Source organism: Vanessa tameamea, chromosome 13 (assembly GCF_037043105.1).
Source record: "Vanessa tameamea isolate UH-Manoa-2023 chromosome 13, ilVanTame1 primary haplotype, whole genome shotgun sequence".
In the NCBI taxonomy this organism is placed as follows: Eukaryota; Metazoa; Arthropoda; class Insecta; order Lepidoptera; family Nymphalidae; genus Vanessa; species Vanessa tameamea.
Genome location: NC_087321.1, coordinates 12,481,153 through 12,506,125, shown reverse-complemented (window position 1 = coordinate 12,506,125; position 24,973 = coordinate 12,481,153). Strand labels below are relative to the sequence as shown.

The 24,973-nt window shown below is 33.0% G+C and overlaps 1 protein-coding gene across 6 annotated transcripts in view; it reads left to right on the top strand.

The window, feature by feature from the left end:
• Positions 1 to 278: 278 nt before the first annotated feature.
• LOC113391475 (uncharacterized protein) overlaps positions 279 to 24,973 on the top strand; it is a 93,969-nt gene continuing 69,274 nt past the window's right edge. For 4 of the 6 annotated variants that reach the window (XR_010309316.1, XM_064216724.1, XM_026627446.2 and 1 more), the window contains exon 1: positions 280 to 623. The gene's annotated coding sequence lies outside the window, so the exon portion shown is untranslated. Of the gene's footprint in view, positions 624 to 24,973 lie in introns of all 6 variants that reach the window. The other 2 variants (XM_064216726.1, XM_064216723.1) reach the window with 1 other exon arrangement.

The window sequence follows — 24,973 nt, the reverse complement described above, 5'->3', positions numbered from 1 at the left end:
TGACCCAACCAATAAACATAAACAGTCGTATAAAGCTTTGTCAGTCAACTAAATTCTTTTAATATCGAGGTTCAAAACGATCCGTTTAAAATAAATAACATACTTACGCTAATTATGTGCATGTGATATGGGTGTTATAACGCATTGAGTGGCGTCGAGTTGCTTTCTCGGAACGCAGCCGATAAAGTTTTATCTCGGGGCACGAAAGCCTGCGGGAGAGGGCTGGGGAGTAGGAGGTGCGCGCGCGCATCCCGCCGGAGCCTCGGCCCTCGAGCCGTGCGCGCCGCAGGCAGTGATCGCTCGGACGCCACACGCGCTGCACGTCCCTTCTCGCCGCTCTGAATGAACAAAAAAACACCCGACCCCGAGTGACCCCAAAAGTGCATATGAGCGGCCGACACGAACGAAACGACGTCGCGAACACATTCCGCGAATAACTCTTTAATTATTATTAATTTAAACTAACCGCTTCGCTATAACATATGTGAGCTTATTTAACTGTTTACAATACGCAAATTAACATAAGGTGAAATATTACGGACTGTGAACTTGAAGTAAAGTTTTGATTTAAATAAATGTTAACGAGCGTTCTGCGTTAGGCCCGAGGCGATACCGGCGGTCAGGTGAGTCATACATATTTTATAATGTTTAAATTATTTTGCGGGACATCTCATTACGGAATTCGGCTGGTTCTCGCTCGGCCTACATTTATCCTGCAACGTTTAGGATACGATCATATTTCTTTTATGAAAGATCTGTGACTTTAATTGACATTCATATTAATGGGTTTCCTCGTGTGGGTATTTGTAAATACAACTTGATATTACGCGAAACAAATAGACAACAATTACTTTATAATCAATAATTATATTTACTTAAGTATTTGATACCAATAGTATAATTTAAATATAAATAAACAATAATAATTTGGTGTAATCGAATATGTATATCGACGAGAATGTTTATTATCCGTTACGTAAGTAGTAGTTCTACTCTCTTTGATAAATATAATACAATACTATGAAATTAGCTTCCGTGGTAGAAAAACTGAAGGAAACTGATTATCATAGTATGGACATATCATGTGGAGAGACGGTCATCATTACGAGAAGAACGTAAAAACCGAAACAAAAATATTTGAAAGGGACTGTATTAGGGATAGTCTGTGGAAGAAGGGACTGTATTAGGGATAATCTGTGGAAGAAGGCAGTAAATTAGGATTTGATTTAAAAATGGAAGAGAATAGTTTAACAACTCAACTAAATGGGAGTTAGGAAGCGCTTGATGATGGTGTATATACATATGTATATCGTTTTTTTAGTTATAGAATCTTTATATTGAATTTATGAAACTTTAACTTAGTTGGTGCAATATATTCTAGTTTAAAAAATTCAATGTTACTCTATTATGAAGTCAAAACAAAGCGTAATTTTACAAGATTCTTGTAAACATAATTATTGCGAAACTACCAAAGTTTCAAGGTATCGATTTCACCCTATATACCAATTGAATTACTATGAATTACTATAAATGAAACTATAGAGGACAATAAAATAAATTTAAATTTAAATATCCCTATGAGGAATGAAAAAAATATGTAAATAGCACTTCGGCCAATTTGTTGGTGATAGACGACCAGAAAGAAAACAATGACTGTATTATTAAATTGTTTAATTGTTACAGTATGACACTTTATTCAAAGTGATGATCCATTGTTGTAGAACTACATTTGTAAATATAATGTACGACGGCATGAGACGTTGGCATATGAGCGTATTGTTTGTGGCTATTGGACGCTATTGGAGCTGGTCGACATCGCTTTGCTTTTATTTAATTAATTTATGTATATTCTGGACTTAGAAGGAGATTAGAAAGTGTTTCGTTTCTTTTTGTGTCGATTTATTGTTGAATATTATGGTCGTAAAGTAAAAAGCAAAAGCTCCCCCCTCCCCCTCTTGAGGAAAAGGTTATGAAGGAGACACATATCGTAACAAAATTTAATCCATCACAAATAGGCTTCCTGATTTTTTATATCATATAGGTAGGTGGACTCGCAGATTGGCCACCTGATGCTAAGTGAACCGCCAATCTTAGGAGCTGAGATGTTATATTCCTTGTGCCTTTAGTTACACTAGGTCACTCACGCTTTAAACCAGCACACAACAATGTTAAGTTTTGCTGTTCGGCGATAGAAGATATGACGATCATTATGATCGCCATTATCCACCGCTGTAAATAGGCATCTGTGGAACCCGCTGAACTCAACTTTTGGCTTTTATAGCCTGATAACGTCCTTTCCCGCTAGTAGCTTACAATTTATGATTGTAAATATTTTGTAAAAACGAATTAGTTTTTGTCACTGTCTTACAATATATTAGTCCGTAAGCGAAAAGAAGACAAAGTATAGTAATCTTTGTAGTTAAGCTTAATTAATAATCCAGTAATTAGTTATTCCGTGTGAATCTTGAGGAGTCGTATACAAAAGAAATGTTATTTATTGTTGCCTGTGTACTTTAACGATTAATGAAGGCAACCATCATAATTATTTTTTTGTGTTCGTTTTGTGACTGTACATTCAATTTTTTTATCTATCTTAAATTTATAGAAACGAGTATGTGTTTGTTCTTTTACGCAGCAAATGAGCAAACTGACGTGAGCTTAGGGATAGGTTATGGGCCGAGCTAGAGATGTTTCTGCTTGCACCAGAGACACTACATCTGTTTAAAGGATGCGTAAACAAATTTAACGGCACAAGGGACATAAAAACTTAAAACTCATGACGCTAAGCTGCAAAAATTACTCAAACTAAAAATGCGACGTGTGCCTTTTATTTATTAATTTAACTTATTCAAACTATCTTCATGAGACCGAAAAGACCTTTCGATAAGAATCAGCTCCAATTACGAGCGAACTGGATCAATTTGTCGATTAAAAACCGATCTAATTAAGAAAACAGGTATAATTGTAAGTCGATTAATACGTGACGTCATAAATTGCGTTTTAAAGTTTTGAATATGTTGTTACCCGAGACGCCATGGTCAACAATGTAAGAACAATGCGCCACGCCGGCCACCGGTGGGACAATGCCAGCTACGAGGCGTGACGGGTACATTATATTTAGTATACTTATTACTAGAATTTATACTTAGAAGGTATAAACTAGTATTATCTCGAGAAAATGCAACTGATTTTAGTGCAATATGTTGCGATCTGAGTAGGTACCACACATTAGACATTATATTCGTTTTTGTCATCAGGATTCGTAGTAGAGATGGAGTAATCAATCATAATATACTTATAACAAGCTTTTAAAATCACTTTTGTATCCGTGTCAAAATAAACTTTATTCAACAGGCTGTATCGTGCACTTCTGATTAATTTTACACGATTAAATCAAAGCTATCACTGAATTTGGAATTTAAGCTCAGTTGATAAGAGCTGACAAAAAACTCAGTATTTACTTATTTCAACCAATTACGTTTCATGGTTGTTTATTGACAAGTACGAGTTGCATACAAGTACAAGGATAAACGGTTTCAAAATTGGGAACGCATATCAACACACCGCATATGACATTTCTCATATCAGGCTTATAAACACGACAACTAGCTTGTTAAATAATTAGTGAATTGTATTGAACGTACATTGACCTTTGACACTCGAAACTATAAAATTGTAACATACGCTAATTCTTATTTTCTCAATCATGTAATATTCAAAATAAACATTTAAGATATCGTTTAATTAATTACCTTCAATAAGGAAATACTGTAATAATAATAAAAACCCTTGGAAATATTGTAATATTTAATTTTCTTTCTGACAGTCTTATGACTGAATAACTATATCTTCAAAGCAGTTCAATCAAAAGGGAGAACATATAATAGTCTGGGTAAATCTTGTATACAAATATTTACTATTCCATATAAGTAATACATAAATATTAGACATATTCTCACGAACGATTCCCGTCGCAATTGTAATGTTACAAACATGTCATTAACCCTCCCTCCTGAAAAACAATTCGGTGAAAATAATTTACACTCTGATAAACACAGCGTAGTAATTATACGTGTCTTTTTTTAATTAATTATAATATTAAAGCGATAGCGTGACCTCGAAGACGTCCTTGTCGTTATCGAATTAATTTACACGTCTCGCTGATGGCGCCAACGTATTTTGCTACCGATTAACCAATAAAAGAAAGCCAGGGTTAGACCAAACCAATAACATTGGCCCTTTTCTAACCATCACAGTCATGCTTTCTGAGACATAAATGCGTTATGTTATATTATTGATTTACTATGATGTTACGAGGTGAGATATCCCCCGGTGGAGTGTATTAAAATCTGACTGTAGAGGGAAATATAATTGATAAATATAAGTAACTTAATATAACCAACACATTCGCCATATTGTGATTATAAATAAAATAAACGTTTGGTACAACGAAATCGCTATATATTATTTCATAGTAATAATAATATATTACAAATACGTACCCGCTACGACGACACGTTAACTTAACTGTAGTTTATTAGAATTTCAATTTATGTGATACATTTTGAAACGACATCAGACGCTCTAAATTATTTATACTATCTTTATAAAATTAAACAAAAATTTTGACAATTTAATCAAACTATATAGTTCATAACATGTATATATAATAAAGGAATGATTCCTTCTAATTCTAAATCCCACACGCTGATAGGAGAGGAGGCATTTATAAGAGCTTTTTTCTTTTAAAAGTATCAAGATAATACTCTTGTTCTTTCCTGCATATATCTTGCAAGGCGGTCTGCAAGCCGCTGCGTTATTAATTACTATCTAATATGTAAATGATCTAAATTACAAGTGAATTATTCCCTGACTCATTCCACTTCTTTGGAACAACGAGACCTACTTAAAAGTTTACTCAGCATTTTCCTTATGTTCCATAAACTCACTTACTCATCACTGAGAACCGGTTTGACTGTAATCAAAAACAAAAAATAAAATGCGAATGAGAATTATTATAATTACACTTGAAATACTTTGGGCATATAGAGATCAAATTTCTGAAACAAGATTTTATAATAATTTTTTATACTAGTAAGAGATTATATCTATCAGAATAAAGATTAAAACAGTGTTGTATTTATAGCTCATTTTTATTATTTAATCTTTACATAGAACCTAATGAAAGTATTGACCCCTATAGATATTGGCCGTAAAAATTGTTACCTTTGCCTTAAAACGTCTCTACGCTGTCAAGCATGAAATCTGTTGATCAAGATGTAATGTTCCTTGCTAGTTTATATAAATGTTGTTTATCTATAAAGCTATATGTGAGGCTGTACGCGGAGGAATTATACAATAAAAAACTCGGTAAATGTATCAGACGGGATCCTTTTTGCGATAGAAATGTATTATTTTGTAACGTTACGTTGCACTCAAATTGAAGATCGCATAAAAAAAAATTAAACTTAAAAAATGAGTGTGATATCGTACAGATAAAGAATTATGAAATAAAATTTGACGTTTATTTAAATTCTTCATAACTACATGTATATTGATAGTTTTTTTTACAAATAAAACGTTAAAGGTATAATTGCGCCACATAACGAGCTCTGATAAGTGCGCGTGCTCTATCGGCCGATTGTTTTATAAGCAGTTTATACCACAGGGCTATCTTATTTGTTTCCAACGCATGCTAGCATTCCTCATCTTCATTTATCTAGACTGTATAAGGCAGCTGCTCTTCCGTACATATTAATTAATTTAATCCTTAAATAAGAGTATAACGTTGGAAATACAATCGAGCAATGTAATAAATTTATAAAATATGAAGACGCTTTTTATTTCAAATATCTCGTGTGTACGTATGTTGGCCTTAACCATCTAGGGGCCCCGGGCTGGACATGCATTCGGTGCGTTTTTACATTCGGCCAGGGTCGGACTGGGAAGGTTTGACTAAACCATGGACGACCTTGTATAAGAGCTCGATCAAACAGCGTAAATATGATCGAGGATCGAACGTAACCGTATAAATATTATATTGAGGATTAGCAGCACGGGAGGCAGGAGATTCCAGCCCCCAAAAATCAAATTTGGCGCCCTGGGACGTCGCCCCTTCGCGCGTTAGATTAGTGTGTTTATGATCGTTAAAGAGTGCCATCGCTTGGAACCAATAGTTAGTGTGAAAAAAGATCATGCTTACTTAATTACGGTCATGCGTAATTAATACGCTTATTTATGACAATGATTCATAAGAAACAAGATGTAATGTATTTATATATGAAATATTCATTATCTACATATTATACATTACATATTAGAGCCCTTATTATATTCTCGTTGGTCTAATAGCTAGCATATACTGAGGCTGGAGATTCCAAATAAAAGATCCCGAGGCCATAAGTTTTTGGGATTTTCGGTCAAGAGATTTTTATTAGTAGTCCTGAGTTTGAAAGATGCGCGTATGGCCGAGTCTCCGCCTCAACTCTCCGATCGTGTCAAATTGCCGATTTTGTTATCAATTAGTCTTTATACAAGAACCGATAAGGATTCCAATCGTATTATATGTTTTAAGAGAATAATTATACCTTGTGGCAAGCGTGATGTTATTACAACAACAGATTGTTAACTTTTGGGCAGGTTGTATTATATATAATATAATTGTACTTAACTAACATAATCTATTTCAAATATCCGAAAAGAGTTACTACCGAGTTTCTTGACGGTTCTCGGTAGAATCTAGATTCTGAACTGGTGGTAGATTAACGTTTAATACAGTTGTTTAAAATGATTCAAAAGTGCCCGGTAAAGCCTACTTGAATAGAGTATATTTTGATTTTGATCGATATCAATATGTCACCTTCATTGTGTTTATGTTCTGTGGAAGGATTTAATCTGTATAGGTATAATTGTAATTTCTAAATATATCTCAGTTGATCTCGAGAGCCTCGTCTTAATGATTAATTATAACAAATTGTATCAGCAATTATTTATTTCTGTACTTACGTATTAAGTCTATACAACATTACAAATGCGAAAGTAACTCTATCTGTCTGTCTCTCATGCGAAACCACTGAACTGAATTTGATGATATTTGGTATACTTAAGCTTGAACTACAGAAAAGAATATAGACTACTTTTTATACCTAACTGATGATCAACCCCTAAAACGCGAGCAAAGTCGCGATTGACAACTAGTTATTAATATGTAAATATAGAATTTTATGTAATCTAATGCTTATTTAATTACACGTTACAAACGTCTTTATAAAAGCTTTGTATATACTTGTAAGTAATTGTAATAAAATTTTTATTAGGAAAAATTAAATATTTGTATCAGCAAGATATTTTGCGTCGTATATATTTTCTTAAAAAACACAATACGAGTAAACAATTGTCGAAGATATAAATTAATAAAAAACAAAAAAACACGCAAATCCAATTGATATTCGAATGTAAATTAAATTAACATAACTGACGTAACACCAAGTGACTTAAATAAAATTAATTGTAATAAAAATACGATTTTATTTAAATGAATCGCATTATATTCATTGTTTTATTACTGCGGTTAAGCTCGTCACGGCAGCCGACACTCCCCCAAGCCAGTATTCTCAATACGATTTATTTGCTAAAATACTTTATTTTGAAATTAAATTTCTAACCGGTTAGGGCTCCGTGACCCGGTGGTTAATTATATCATTCTACTGCTAAAGAACAGAACTATGTATTGATGTTCCGGTTTATAGGAGTAACCCAGTTTAATTAGTTCCCATGGTTGTCAACGCGTTGATGAAGTAACATTTCTTAAAGTGGCCTATGAATACTGGTCTCTAAGTTAATTAATTTACAAAAAAAAAACATTTTTTTAATGATATAGGTAAGTGGACGAGCAAATGGGGCACCTGATGGTAAGTGGTCACCACCGCCTATAGACAATGGCGCTGTAAGAAATATTAACCGTTTCTTACATCGCTAATGTGCCACTAACCTTGGGAACTAAGATGTTATGTCCCCTGTGCCTGTAGTTATACTGGGTCACTCATCCTTCATACCAGAACACAACATTACTGGGTACTGCTGTTTGGCGGTGGAATATATGATAATTGGGTGGTACCTACCCAGATGGGCTAGCACAAAGCCCTACCACAATGTAATATGGGAATGACTGCAACATAAGTATATCATATGCCACGTACCAAAAGTTATTCAATGCTGAATATAGGTCAATACGTTGGTACGTTAAAGTTGTGGTCCGACTTCTGCATCCAGTGTGGTACCTTCTTCAGGTCATCGATCCTCCTCGCTTATTACATAACAATTAAATTATAATTTTGATATAAAGACCTTGGCTTTCATATCACTGGTAGCGTCAGTATGTGGCGGAGTAAATACGTAATTCACACCTTGTTTGTTTATTATAATTGTTTCCACTTCTAGCCTTTATTAAAACATAAATCCTATTTACATTAGAAAAGTGCTCAGCAAAGTAGTATCAAGTTCCTGGAGTTCCAAGACAATTTACACAACAAACTGCTCAGGTGTCTGGTGCAACTCTTTCAAACTTATGTACTGCACTTATTTCCCTATTATAATCTCCACTAAAGAGAAGGCCCAGTAGAATATTTACGGGCGATATCATTTCTTACTTAATACCTAGGTCAGATTCTAGCTAGTTCAATAAGCTAAATGAAATAAAGAATTTTCGATACTTATATTATTTTAATTGGACTATACAATAATTTGTAAATTAAAAGTAAATATTTAACAAACCTGTGAAAATAAGTTATACACACATACATAGCTTTATGTACAATGATACATTTTAACGACGAAATTTAATTAAAACGATTAATTTGATTGAACCTTTCCTTTATCGATAAAGGTAGTGAATTACAGAGATATGCTTGATGAGATGCTGAAAAGAACTACCTTCTTTTCAGAGTCCTTTATTGTTATTTTCTATAGTCCATATATGCACGGGAAATGGGCAAATATCAGAATCTCATTCGAGCGAAAAGCTTGATTATGAGTCTTTCTTGGAAACTTAAATCGCACTGGAATATAAAAGATATACATACGGTCAGTCGAGTTTTTTATACGAAATTATGATCATTGTCTTGAGTTGAATTTAAATGAGGTAACAATATAACACGCATATGGGTTGCAACTAGTACCTTACTGGTGTAAAAAACCAATAGATCATTAGACAGAGACGTGTGTGGGAGTCATTTTGTTTACGTCTTCCGTCTTACCTTCTGATGCATCAAATATATTATGGTAATGATTTATGCTAAAATTTATTGTTTTGGTAAAAAACAAAGTTACTTTAAATTAAAATGAATAACAATTCGATCCGAATACGTTTTATTATTTGAATTTTACGTCAAGTCCAGGTGAACTGATACCCCTATCGTGAATGGGATAAATTTATGTGTAACAGTGCTGTCAGACTGCAATAGGTTGATATTCGTAGCTCAGTGAACTTAAACACATTTTGCTAATTCAAGGAAAGTACTTTAGAGATAATATAAATTATCTATTTTCAATTATTATTTTCGTATCCCATTATAATTCAACATTCAAATACCATTATACAAACTATACTTATTCAAATATAGTATATATTATATTAATATTAATAAATACACCAGTATACAGATATTTTTTATTATTTGTTTAATTTTATTAACCTAATATTATCCTGAGGTTGAAATGAACTCAAAATCGACAAAAATCTCTTATTTACATTAAATTGGATCGTAATTTTTTATATTTCTAATTTTACGTGGGAAAACGTATTTTATAATTTTTTAAAGAATGTTTTTTTTTATCTATTCGATTACATTTATTTTTATGAAATCGGATACAATAACAAAATATGAGTTTATTAAATATATAATTATAACTGCATAAATAGTATTTCTAAAACTATATATAAGCTTTGAATTTTTTCAAAGATAAACGAGATCAATACCCAACCGTGAGATATTTATCACTGAGACTTTTCTGTGCTCTGTAATGCTAGTACAGTTCTCTCGTGATATTTTGACAACCTTCTTACGATGTTACGCTATTTTCAAGCTTGTATCCTTGATCCTTTAAATGTTTTATTATATTATCGATAACGTGGTCAACAGCACATATTACATTTCGAGTAACTTTACGGAACCGGTTATGATTGCTGAAAGCATACGAAATAGTATTATCTGATATATAGCGTTTAATAATTATAATAGATATAATAAATTAAATATAACACTTTATAAGTCTTCGCAAAATATTAATATCTAATAAATTTAAATTAGTTTCGAGCAAATTAAGCGTTAAGTTAAATCTGTCATATTTCCAATCTTAATATAGGTACATATCATAGAATTTTGATCATTGATATATCGCCTTATAGTGAAAGAACATTAATAGATATGAAATATTATTCAATACGAGATTATATTGATGACAAGCAAACGTGGAGGGTAACTACTGATATTCTTTCCGGCTCCTGTCAGTTGTTTTGAACAATTCAAAAATTCTGGGACTTTTAGAATAATGTATATTTTAATTTTGGCTCGTAATGTATTTTGAAAACGTAATTTTATTTATTACGACACAAATTTTATTAAAAACCATATTGCAATGTAGATTCTACCAAGAGAAACCAGCAAGTACATTATTACTTATTCTCTCACTGATTTTTATATGTCCTGTATGTAAACTAAACGACTACCAATTGCATAAACTTGTGAAGAATAGTAATCTTTATTAATAAATATTTTTTTTTTACCAAGAGTGTTAAATTTAATTGTTAAAACTTAAAAGTAATATCATTCCAACTCGTGACGTTACGTGTTCCGTTAAACGAGGAACTGCTGTGAGAGAGACAGAGTGTTTAATTAGCCAAGCTGTGGTCGTGTCTATCTGCGGTTAGATCGCCACAAATAGACTAATGATTAGTTTGTTAGTAGATATCTAATTATTTATTACTCGACTGCCGCACAACGCTCTAAGTAACCTGTACGTGAAGTCCATTATGAGAAAAGATGAGATGTTTGAAAACTTTGAACGATACTTGATTTTTGACCTACATTTTTTTTTTCAATACAATTCATGTAAAATATTAACGTTGTAGATATAATAAATTGCGCTTTTATAGATATGTATTGTGTTATTATTTGTCTATTCGAAATCTTTGATTTACATAAATAATGTTAATATTGTTTAAAATGTATATTAAACGAACTACTACAATACCGTACTTAAAATGATTTTCTTTTCGCTTCGAGTTAAGTGTTAATTTTTTTATAAAAATTACAAGAGCTGAAAGATCCAGTAACTATTATAAACCGTTAATCTTAACCGAATATTTGGATAATTATGGCTCACTCACCGTTCAAACCGGAACACAACAATACCAAACCAGACGGGCTTCCACGAAACTAAAGTTAAAATTTAAACGCGAGCCAGCCAGGAGGTTTATCCGTCTGTTTTCAAAAGTCATAGTGTAATTAAATATGCAATTCCAATAAATAAACTCTTCATCTTTATAATATAATATCGTTTTACAAGAAACCATTACAACATATAAACGATCGCAGTACGATCATATTTTAATGAAGAAACAAGCCAATAAATGTCATTGTGATAATCGTCAAGTACATTATTAATGTCTTGTGAATTTTATATTCGTTATATTAATATTGTATTCGTTTTAGTCAGGGTGAGCTGGCGAGTTTGTATCGGCGTAAGGTGTTAAATCTTCCTTTTGTTAAGGCTCTGTAAAGTAACAGCTTGAAGATATCCAACAGCTTAAAGTCTCCCCTCTTTTTGTATCATTCTAATATTATTCCATAGATGCAGGTTTATCCGATATTTCCTTGTAAACACAAATTGAACGCATCAAAATCCAAGGCGTGTTTGAACTAGCTTTTTTCAGTTAAAATTAACTTTCTACTGAAAATTTTGATTATGTAACCGTGTTGCGCAGGCTCGAATCTTTAAGTTAAAGTGTAGTATTTATTTACTTAAAGGATAATTCCATTACAAACATCGTTTATATGACTTGGTTACTATTATTATATATATTACGAACACGTTATAACCAGAGTTAGATTTATAATGTATAATAATAAGTAGAAAATTGAGAGACTTATTAAACTGGTTTCACAATGTCGCCATATTGCTTATTATAACTAGATTACATATATATATTTGGAATACTAAACGAATGAACACAACCTCATTTACCAAAATGGGTTAAACGGGCGTAGTAACTACATTTCCGTTTTTGTCTGTATGTTATAATATATTGAATATTCTTAACGTTTAATTTTAAACTAACTTTGTTACTTTTACTTTTAATCTAGATATTTTTGATCTTTCCTGCCAGATATTGCCTTCTTTTTTCTGCTAAATATAAATTTTATTTTTCGATATGCGGTTTCTTGAAATAAACTTATTTTTCTTAATCTAAAGATTTAGGACTTTATTTGGACAAATAATTGATAAACTTCGGTAACTAATCTGGTTGTGCAATACCCTTTTTTTAATAATTTAGTATGCGGGTTTACAAATGGGCCAAATGATGGTTACAACCGCTCATAGACTTTGCGTTTATGGCATTGCCAACTTTAACTATTCCTTCAATCACCAAAGCGCCACCAACCTTGGGAGCTAAGATGTTCCTTGTACACGTTACACTCAAATTTTTATTATATTCATTTGTATACCGTACAACCAAATTTACTTGGTCATGTTTTGATAGTACCTCGCATTACTACGAAGTTGATAAATAATTTGTTTTGACTCAGTACAATTTTTGTTAATTGATATCATATTTATTTATGGAAATCACACAACATTTATCCTTATGTATCGAGTAGTCGCTGTAGTTGGGATGACTTTAAATGTATTTGTTCTACGACGATGTTTTATAAGCCTTTGATTGTTTATTTACAACTGTTTTACGCCCGCGGCTTCGCTCTAAAGGGGTTGGTTGTCAAGTATTAGTCATTCAATATCTTTAACGTCCATACATACAAAATTTCGGCTTTATATTATTAGTAAGGATATGTAGATAATCTTCCAAATATGCAATTAGGTCACTCAGTGGTCACCACAACCCATAGACATTTTCACTGTTAGAAATATTAACCAGCCCTTACATCACCAATGCACCACCAATCTCGGAAACGACCACCCAGATTTGCTTACGCAAACCTCCAAATCCTGAAATCAACACTTAATCATATTAGTCGGGAGTATATAGTTTATTAAGAGATATATCTCATGCTTTCTCTTTCCCCCGAGGGTCTATAAGATATCCTCGATACATATAATTGTTAAGTAATGGCTGGAATTGCACCGTGTAGTGACACTGAGAGGAATCGCCCACGCATTGTTTAACGCAAATCCAGCGATGACGCGCCGTTACTGCGTATTAGGTATTGTTGATTTTCATATTATTTACCGACTTCGATACAAGGAGGTGGCATCAAAATGAAATCTTTCATCACGCTTGTTTTTGGTATACCATAAACACAGGTCTACAAGTGAAATCGCTTAGCCATTTTTTATTCTTGTCTCCAATGAGAAGTAAATAAAATACTCCATCAGAAATTATGAGACACGTTTTAGCAATTGACAGTGAAATGGCCGGTACACTGAGCTCTTCGTTTTTTTATTTATTTTTTCGCGAATACAATACGATCCTGTCGTCTGTTTGATTAATTTTGATGTTTTTCACAATGGGACGGTTTAAAGTTAATTCATGCCTTCGAAAATGAACTACGTATTCTCATTAAATTTCATATTACACATAAATTAAACTTATTTCTTTAATTAAATTCATACATTACGAACGCAGAGAAAATATAATAACTCATCAAGTGAAAATAATGTAAAAAATTATTTGATTACAACAAAAATCAAATGTTTCAAACTGGACAATTTATCTAGACTGCTTCAATCAACGATTGGAACCCAAAATTTATAATAAAAGCAATATATCTTTTCCCAATCGACCCGAATGTAACTGCACTAGTTGTTAGTACGCGTTAGATAACATCAACGCCAATTGTCTCAAAATCATTCCATTAAAATTTGTCAGCACCAAATTTAGCGCAATTTCAATGTCGGACCGATCGGAAGTTATCCGGTGAATTATTAATGCCACAAATAACAAATTGATATATTGTAGATTTTTTTTAAAACGCCTACTGCTGTGTATGTTTATTGGTGTACAATAAAGAGTATTTTGATTTGATTTGATATTTTCATACTACGACATGACTTGCGCAAAAGAGTAAGAGTGAGTAAGTATTAAGAGAATGGGTAGAGATTAATGGAGGAGATTAATAGCGCCGATATTCATTTTTTTTATTTATATGTGCAATATGATTCTCTTCTCACTTCTTATTGAAATCAGAATATCCCAATGATAAATTACTAACACCAGTAGAATATCTGATGTCCTGGTATCATCTCCTATCATCTGATAAAATAGAATTGCACATTATGGCTTTCGGTATTAAATATAAATCCTCTGACACGTGCACCATAACTCCATTTACATAGAATCTACCAAAATAACTTATTCATAGCATCTTTAGTCAAGATATTGCTAAGGGTAATCCGTATCCTTTAAGAATCATCAAAGCTGGCTGTATTCTTACATACTGGTAAATCGAGATATTATAATCTAAGTATATTAGTGTGAGAACCCTGCACAGGTAAGTCTGTGCAGGGTTCTCACACTAATATAAGCCTGGTGACAAATGAGGTCCAGATTGAAATCTACCGCCGTCGTTTGCAATTTTACTAACATGGCTCTGTGATAGATAGGGTTGCTAGCAACTCTTGTGAGTTTAAATTTACCCCTTCATATTAAACTCCTATCTCTCGTTAGGTAAATTAATTGATAAAAAACCACGTATTGTAATCGCAAATTTAAAAGGCGCACTAATGTTTCTTTCTATAAGTGACAAAAAATGACACCGCGCCCGGACGTGGACTCGGCGTTGATTCATTATTTCGAAGATAATAAACACAATAATCTCGTTTTCGGTAAAAATAATTGATATTTTTTTATTATTTTGCAGCGATGTGCTGAAAAAATTATGCAAAAAATGTGACAACCCTATATGGTCAGCTACATGGCCTTTTGGGTTACATGTTGCTCTATTTTTTTTGTATAATATAGGTGCACGGTCAAATGGTCCATCTGATGGTGAATAATTGGTCACAACCACCAATAGACATTGAGAAAAAATAGTAATCCATTCTAACATCGCCAACACGCCCCAAAGTTGGGAACTAAGAATTTACGTCCCTCGTGCCTGTTGTTACACTATCCATAAATTTATACGAGAAAAGAAATTAATTTTGAATGAAAATATGTCCTAAAAATATTTTTATCAAAATTCGATCCCAAACTTTTGTTGGTCCAACCTGTAATTTGAACTCGAACAATATATCAGCCAAACAAGTTACCAACTAGTTGTCGATCAACGGTTTGGGTATAATAGTATTTTAATTACATAAAAAGTCTAGATCATTACATTTTCCAAAACATTGGGGTAAGATATTTGGCATAAATTCAATAAAACACTGGAAATCATTTGTATATTATGAACCTAGACTAAGACTAAGACTGAGGCGTAATACTACTCAGCAGTTTTAATCTTACTTAATATTTATTTGGGCTTACTTGTTGGTAGGACGTTGTGCCAGCCCATCTGGATAGCACCCATGATATATTCTACAGCCAAATAATAATACTTAGTATTGTTGTATTCCTGTTTGAAAGGTGAGTGAGCCAGTGTAGTTACAGGCACAACAGACAATACATCTTAGTTCCCTCGGTTGATGGCAAGGTGATATGGAGAATTTACATCAACGGACATTGGTGACCGCTTACGATAAGGCAGCCCGTTTGACAGTTGTCTAGCTGCTCTAAGCCTAAGAATGATTGAACATCACGAATCTACATAAATCTCCTTAGGCAAGTTCAGTTTTTAACATTTTACTGTGTTTTTGTTTTACAAACTCCCGTTATTATAACATGTGAATTATTTATTCTTCATATTATCGGAATTAAACCTGCGAACGTTTTGTATTTGTTTAGGCTCGCTTCGTTAACGCTACCTGCACCGCATGTTCGGTCATTGTCTTGAACAAATGTAAACAGTGAAGATTTTCTTTATATTTATAACATTCTGTATCATTAGCCTTAGCATAGTGAAGGTCTCGCAACATCCCAGGATCATCGAGTCAGAAAAATAAGTCTATCACAATATTTTCATTGGGTATATTGGCTATAATGAGGGCTGATTATAAGACCATCATGTCAAATGTCCTTAAAAAATAACTAAACTCCCCATCGATATATTTTCGCGAACACCGACATGTGAGCCGAGTCCGCGTGGGTGGGTTCGCTCCACCCGTCACCAACTTACTTCTATATCACAGTACGGTCGCGCTCGTTGCCTGCGCGTGCGTAACCTGCGATTGTGTTATATTATGCTGTGTTATTGATATTAACTCTCGTTCATTTTGGTAAGTTATACTTACAGTTATTGAAGTATGAAGTATTCAATTTGTTTCCTCTTAAAATATATATTTGAATTGATCTTTTAGTTAATTGAATCGTACTCTTATAACTTATACTAATATATCAGTGAATTCATAATGTCGTTGAATTAAAACTCATTTTATATCCCATTAGTTGATGCTAGCCTTTTTGCAATTTTCTTGATCATATAGTACTTAAAATAGAAAGGGGAAGTTTTAAATGTGTTAATAGGCAAAGTTAAAAATCTCTGTATAATTTTACTATAGCAATGAATGCCAAAGTTAATACATCCTTTGAACTTTCATCCGTGTTAACTTTGTGAACTAGGAAATTTACTGTTCTAAGTTTACACTTCTCGCGCTTATGCAATGATTGTCACTGATTCTATCAAAATGATCGTTTTTTTTTATTTTAACATACATAATATTGTGATACTATAACTATGTTTGTTAATATCTCCCCGAAATCCCGAGCATGAATCTATAAACATCCGCGGAGTTTACTAGTGATGGTTTTCTCGAAAAAAAATACTCAAATCTTACGTTCAAAAAAATAGCAGATCTTTGCTCAGCAGATATTTCCAGATTGATACGTTACGTTTTAACTTTAGTAATATCTTATTTTTCCTATTTTTTAAGTTTTAATTTTTTTTCATATCCGGTCAGCACAACAATCTAAATACAAATATTATTGATATACTTAATAAAAATAATAATACACTTGTATTACAATAATTTTAGTTTAGATAAACAAGTATATAAATTAATTATTAATAATTTTATCAGTTGACGTAATGCACGAACACCTACGGTTTCTTCGAAGCTCTAATAATTGTTCATTCCTTTCTAGAATATTTTAATGTGATGTCATTTGTAAAAAAACAACGATTCGCATATCGGCACCTTGACACGAATTATTGTAGTGAGTATTGTAGTCTCATTACTTATTGACGTATACATAAATACATCGGCAAATTGTATTTATTTATATTTTATATCGGAAAGCAGACTGACTCATACACCTGTTCAACCTTTTTCTGTAACCGGATTTAGTTTTGGTACAACAGGTGGATGAGCTTCACGCACAAAATCATCATAGTTCTCTTCTCTCTAGTAAATAGTGGCGGGAACCGTGTAAAGTAACCGCCCTATATGTACCACTGTCGGGCCTCCATTCCACTTGAGTTATACAGCTTATTACACCAAGCTGCTCTGCTCTGCTAATTTAAACATGTGTAGGAATATCATCCAGGTTTCCTGGCGATTTTTTCCACAAGTAACTTTGATTTCTCGCGCCTGTAGCTACGTTGGCTCACTCTCACTTTAAACTGGAACACAATAATACTAAGTATTGCTGCTTGACTGTAGAATTGACGGGCTTGCTCAAAGCCCTCTAACACAAAATTAAATTACATATACCTGCATGCACCTGCACTTAACCTGCCTTTAATATAAAAATTTAAAAAAATCTACTTTAAATGTTTTTACACGATCACAAAAAATCTAAATAATATAAAAGGATTTCCTGTGACATCATAGTCTACGTTCAGGGCGGTGTTCATCAAAGGCTCTAATTGCAAACAAGCACGTAAACAAAGAAGTACATCCTCACCTCGTCTGCGTCAACAGCCTGCGTTTATACATTGCAATTCAAATTGCTAGGTCAATATATTATTATTCATATATTTGTATAACCTTATTCATATTGAGTCGTTTCATTAGCAGCATTTGATGCGTCGCCGCTTAATGTAAGACGGACGGACAAACATGTAAACTAGATGCACATATTTATACATTGCTTGTCTCTCGCCGCTGGTAGTCCGGAAGCTGACTGACATTCGTTTGAAGGAATGACACTGATGATTTTTGAGCCCGATTTTGATTTGTTTACAAAGACTGTATATTTACGCATATTCGATTATTGGTCTTTAATTTAATTCTAGATCCTTGACTCGACTCTTAAGTATAAGAAGATAGCTTATAATCTAAACTGTAATTAATTATATATATATAGCCTCAGTAATTAAAATGGTGGAATTGAGTAACTACTGAATTTCTTGCCGGTTCTCAGTAGAATCTACTTTCTCAACCAGTGGTAGCTTTACATTTCTAACTAAAATTAATTCAACACTTATGAGCCTACTTGGATAAAGAATTATTTGATTTTGATTGATCTGATGTATGTCTATCATCACGGACTGATAAAACATTTTATCCAAGTTTGAACAGAGTCGCAAATGTTAAATATAAGTATTAAGACGTTATATAAATTGCACAATACCTCGCAAACTGCACTGACCAGCTCCAAGATGCGGTACCGTGAAGGTTTTATAATTATTCTGCTCACACGCACACATAAACAGAATACTTGTGATATACAAACTTTGTCCTTAACCCACACATGATAAGGTTTTATTTACAGTAGCGTTACGGCTTAACGTATTAAGGTATCGAGTTATCTTAAACGTTTTGAAGTAAAAACGGTTATAATAAAATAAGACTAAGACTATCGTTGAAAATATTTTAATTTAATAATGTATATTATCGCAAGTGAAGTGAAAAACTAAACGATGATTTAATTGTAATTAAGGAAAAAAAAAAATTATGTACATAAATATAACCTAAGTTACATACATACATTAGCAGCCTGTAAATTTCCCACTGCTGGGCTAAGGCCTCCTCTCCCTTTGAGGAGAAGGTTTGGAGCATATTGCACCACGCTGCTCCAATGCGGGTTGGTTGAATAAACAAGTGCAAATTGATTTGAATAAATATCGATGTATTTCTTTATATGACTTTCGAACCCTAGTATATTCAAAGTATTAAATACTTGCACCATTGAGTCTTCGTTACGCGATTGTTTAGCTTTGCTAGTTACAATCTTAGCTACAATTATGCTCACCCTAGGCTTTTCGCTACATTGTTGCACTATTTTACCCAAGTACATTTAAACGATCAAACAATTCTACTTTCTATTTAAACGGAATACGGACTAAAATACAGCGAACCAGTTTAATAGCAGTTACAATAATTTAAGTTCAATTGCGTGGAGAAAATGCGTTTATGGTATTAATAGATTTCCGATAGTAATTTAGACTTCGGCTTACAGAGATAGGTACGAGAACAAGAGCTTAGAATGTAATTGTATACCTATTGCTTGCGGGTAACTTGCAATACCTGAGAACTAATATTACTGGAAATGGCATCACTAAACTAAATATACTTTGACGAGTTGAATGAGGATAATATAGTCTAGACCAGTGATGGGCAAAGTACGGCCCGCGAAAGTATTTAATCCGGCCCGCCGAGGGTCCATCGACATGGAAGGCCCGCTATAATTATATTTTGACGGTGGAGAAGTATAAAGTAGATTCTACTTAGTAGAATAATAGATGCTTAACCTATACTGTTAGGGGCAATTACACACAAGTGTATAGTGCTGTAATGTTTTTATAATATTATGATTAAAAGCTTAAACACAAAATGCATTTTGCAATGCAACAAATACAGAAACAAAGCAACAAGAGTTCAGGCGCAGGACCAGCGGTTTTACGTGCTTCCCGTGATTTGAGAGAGTTGTCAGAGATAATTTCCAGACTTTCAGCTGCTACTGAGAATTTCTTAGGAAAACCAATGGCACAGGTTTTGAACCCAAACCTTATACCAGTTGAATGAATGATAAAGAATTGTTTAATATCATAGTCTATACTTACACCAGCTCTTCAAGACTAGAATCGCTAACGATGGTACAGGCGACGATCGGCGGATGTTTTCAGAGAATGTCGGTTGGGTTCCGTCAAAACAAACATTCGTCGTTTGTTTAATTTCGATTTAAAACATCTTCAACTATTATTTAAGCAACCGCTCCGTCTGCGTTAAACTTAATTTAATTGATTGTTTAATATAGTAGTTTTAGTAGGGAACTAAGATATTATTATGACATTCAAAAGGACCGCGGCTATATTAGTGTATATACTAAGTACAGCGCATAAGGGTCTGTCTTGGTCTATGACACTTAAAATGTGATCATCTTTCTGATGTTATTTGTCGTTATTAACGTAATATTATTATTATAATAGTCACAATTTGCACATCTTATATCTTAAAGTAGGCGTTATAATTCACATTGGTTGCAAATGTTTGATTCGTTTAAATATATGGCGCTTATTGATATTACGTTATTCGCCAACGTTGGTAAGGCTTTGCAGAAATAAACCAGATTGACCGGTATAGGGCTGGACAAACGTTTTTTTTTTTTTAGTTCTTACGATCTTTACCGTCTCTGACTTCGCTCGTGTTATTATTTTTTTTATGTCATCGGTAGGCGGACGAGCAAATGGGCCACCTGATGGTAAGTGGTCACCACCGCTCATAGACAATGGCGTTGTACGAAATATTAACCATTCCTTACATCACCAATGCGCCACAAACCTTGGGAACTGAGATGTTATGTCCCTTGTGCCTGTAGTTACACTGGCTCACTCAACCTTCAAACCGGAACACAACAATACTGAGTACTACTGTTTGGCGGTAGAATATATGATGAGTGGGTGGTACCTACCCAGACGGGCTTGCACAAAGCCCTACCACCAAGTAAAGTGTTATTAAAACATAAAAGTATAACATTTTTAATAGCCGTGTTATGCAAAACATTGTCTCTCGTTGATAAATGTAAATTATTATTTTAATTAACCTTAATTCGATACAACATATTTCAGTAAGCGATATGTGCTTTCGTGATTTAAATGGTTAAGCTATTTAAATCCACTTTAAAAACTTAATTTAAATAAATATATACGTAATAAAATTTCAATAAAGACATTATTTGAACACATATAATAATATAGAATTGGACACTTTAAGTTACTGATGTTTCCATTAATATAATATGATTTATTTGACTTCTCGATTCTACTCGAGCCGTAATCACACAGCAGTATATTTCCACATCGAGATGCAAATATTTCATAGTAAAATAATATTAAGCTTCGTATAATACGGACTTTTTGACGTTTAACTTCAACACATATAATTTTAGACGGTGTCAGAAACACACCTAATATAAAATCAGAATGGTTTAAGTGTATCCTATTTTACAAGAAATTATTTTATTGTTGTTTATGGTCTGTAAAGGTCCTACTGCTTAGCAAAGATTTTTTTTCACGATGTTTTACTTCGCAGCCGGGCACGAGATGAACTATGAACACAGATTAAAACAAATTGAAATTGTTGTTCCGCTGTTTCACTGTTTCCGCTTAAGTTCGCTGTGTGTAACCACTGGGCCATACCGGCTCCCAACTGCACATAATCTGTGTAAACTCTTCCTCTTTCTCTCTATTGCTCTTTCACGTCCAAACCACTGTGCCGAATTTTTATACCTTACAACTGACGACCAACCTCTAAATAGCGAGCGAAGCCGCAGACGACAACTATTGCTTTATAAACATCCTTAACACACATAACAATAATTTGATAATATTTTGCAGTTTAAATTTCATGACATTGTTAGGTAATTTATAAAAAAAAATCATTGCTTGTCTCGAAATAAAACACAACGGCAATAAATTTTAACATACTCGTAACATTGGTATTAATTTTGAATGCACAACATTTGCTATAAAAGACAAAATACTAATGTAACGAGAGGTAGGCAGGGTGTAAATCAACTACATAATGACAAAATAATCAAAGACTATTTGAATAATTAATAACTTACGTCTGACAGCCCTAACAAGATTCGCAGCGAGGAACCAGTTTCCGCTATACATACGAGTATGTGCGACTCGTGCTCTGCGCCTGCGCACTGCGGGGTTGGGATATTGCGATGTCTCACAAGCTATAAATACTCGGAATGCATCATAAATCTTTGAATAAAATTGTAATTTTTAATGCTTTTGAAGGACCGGTTCAATTTGCTAACAAGTTTCGAGGTAAAAAAAAGGTTTTACGATTTATGTGTGTTTTAACGTGTCTCATGACTAACAAAGGCGTCATGATTAACAAACTTTTTAAAAATAAGTGACCGATAGTCATAAAATTTATTTTGAAAATTTTATTTTTACATTCGTATTAAAAAATAAAAGAGTGATGAGCTAAGCGTAGAGGGAGGGAGGGGAAGAGGACGACCCAAAAAGACATGAACGGAGTGGTTGAATGAGTTAGGAGGGATATGAGACAGATGGATGTGAACGATCACATGAGGACTAATAGAGGAGAATGGAAGGAAAAGATATGCTGAGCCGACACCACATAAAGTGATGAACATAAGCGGCATGAACAGACAATTTGTATTAAAAAATCTAAACTCGATATTGATTACTGGTTCAATGCACAGCATTTCAGGACAAGCACGACCTTCAGTAATGAAGTATACGAAAAACAAGAAGAACATAGTCTATTAAGTGTCTTAACTATTATCAAACATTATTTCTTTTCTATCCATAATTCGTCAAGTATTCCACACGATTGCTGCACATCCAACGTTTCTATAGGATCTCAATTAAGTAAATAAATTAAACATATATACGTATATCACGAATCCCACGAGTTTTATTAAAGAGTAAAGGAATTTTACTGTCTAACATTTGTACTATGTTACATTGCAGGTTGTTTGATGATTGAATTATCATAATTATTCAGTGTCGAAACTGCGTTGCTTATGAACATATTAAAATAAATTTATATTAGTATCTGCAAGAGCCATATATATATACGAATAACTGCAATTGATTTGTATTTATTAATTACTAATTGCCTCATGTGGCTTTTTAGGTATAAAAAAAGCCTTTGTAATTCCTTTGAATTCAAGCTTCATACAAAACTTTTTCAAATCCGTTTTATTGGTCCGGCCGTGGAAGAGCCATAACAACAAACAGACAGAAGGACTGTTACTTTCGCATAAAATATTTGTACGTATAGATTATTACGTGACTTTTGCTATTAACATTCTAATTTAAAGAGACCTGTATTAGTTTTAAAATAATCTGCACAAATAACTATAGGCTTTCTAAAATAAAATATTTAAAAACAGAGTATCCGTGACAGATATGAAACTTCGTCAGCCATGTTTCATTTCAATGTTACATATACGAACGATACATTTGAATCGACATTCAAATTTGATTTTAATCGAAACCAAAAAAATATCCTATAAGACCTTTTTCAGTTTACTTGGTTTTAGTAATGTGTTTTTAAACTACAATCATTCCACTAATGTCCATTTTTGTTGTTAATTTAAGTTATCAAAAGAAACGTTGACAGGTTAATCGTTTAAATGGGCTTGAAACCGTAACATTTTTGCCAGTTACGTCAACGTCACTGGTGACACTTAAGACATTATTATAAAGGTAGAAAAACAAACTTAATCCCTGAACCAATCAGCGATCAACGTATGGAATTTTAAACAGAGAGTGCTAATACTACGAATTTGATTTGAACGACGGGAGTAAAATTACACACAGATAAAAAATACAGTTATATTTTTTTAATTTACATCATTACAGAAATAAATATAAATACCACCCATTATACTAATAATAACAAAAAAATTATAATCTGCAAATGCCTTGGTTTGCTTCTATAATAACGCCACTTTGTTTCTCAGAATTTTTGTATTCTCAAACATGCTAATCTATTCTCATGAGTAAGGTCAGAACTCGTTTATGGAACTAATGTATACTAGGAGACAATTCGTCGAGTTTATTTTTGTCTTTAAAACATCCGTATGTAACATGCTGTATGCGGATGTTTAATATATCATAATATTATATATACTTGGACAGAAATAGGTACAAACAAATATGCCCATAGATAATATGACTCTTATGATGGAACTCAGATAATTATCCTTTATGACTATCAAAAGAGAATAATGAGATTACTCTCCGATAGCCGTCCCAGTGGACTCTGAGAGGGGTGGAGTAAGGAGCGAACCTTTGTTTTCATGCTCACTTGCATAAGTTCTTCGCATATGGTCAGATTAATACTTACATAAAAATAGTTTTCATAAAAAATATCAAAGTTAAAAATAGTTACTGTGCAAATCATGAATATGGAAAATGGTTTCACAGTTTCCGAGTAAAAATGCAATTCCGATTCGTAAATACATTCTACGAACAGTATTTAATATAAATTTATTATTTATTGCAGTATCTCGATGATGCTGTTATAGTATCAGACAGACATGTTAAATATTTGCTTTTAAATGTTTACAAACAGTTTCAACAATGAGACGACGCGCAAAAGTATTCATCAAGCTATCATTGAGACGACTGACAGATAAGCATAAATATAATCGCATATTTCCACTGCAATAGACGACATAGTATCTGACGATGTCTGTGTTTGCAGTTGTTTGCATTTATTTGAAAAACCACCAACAAAATTACACACTATTAAAAATTTTCTC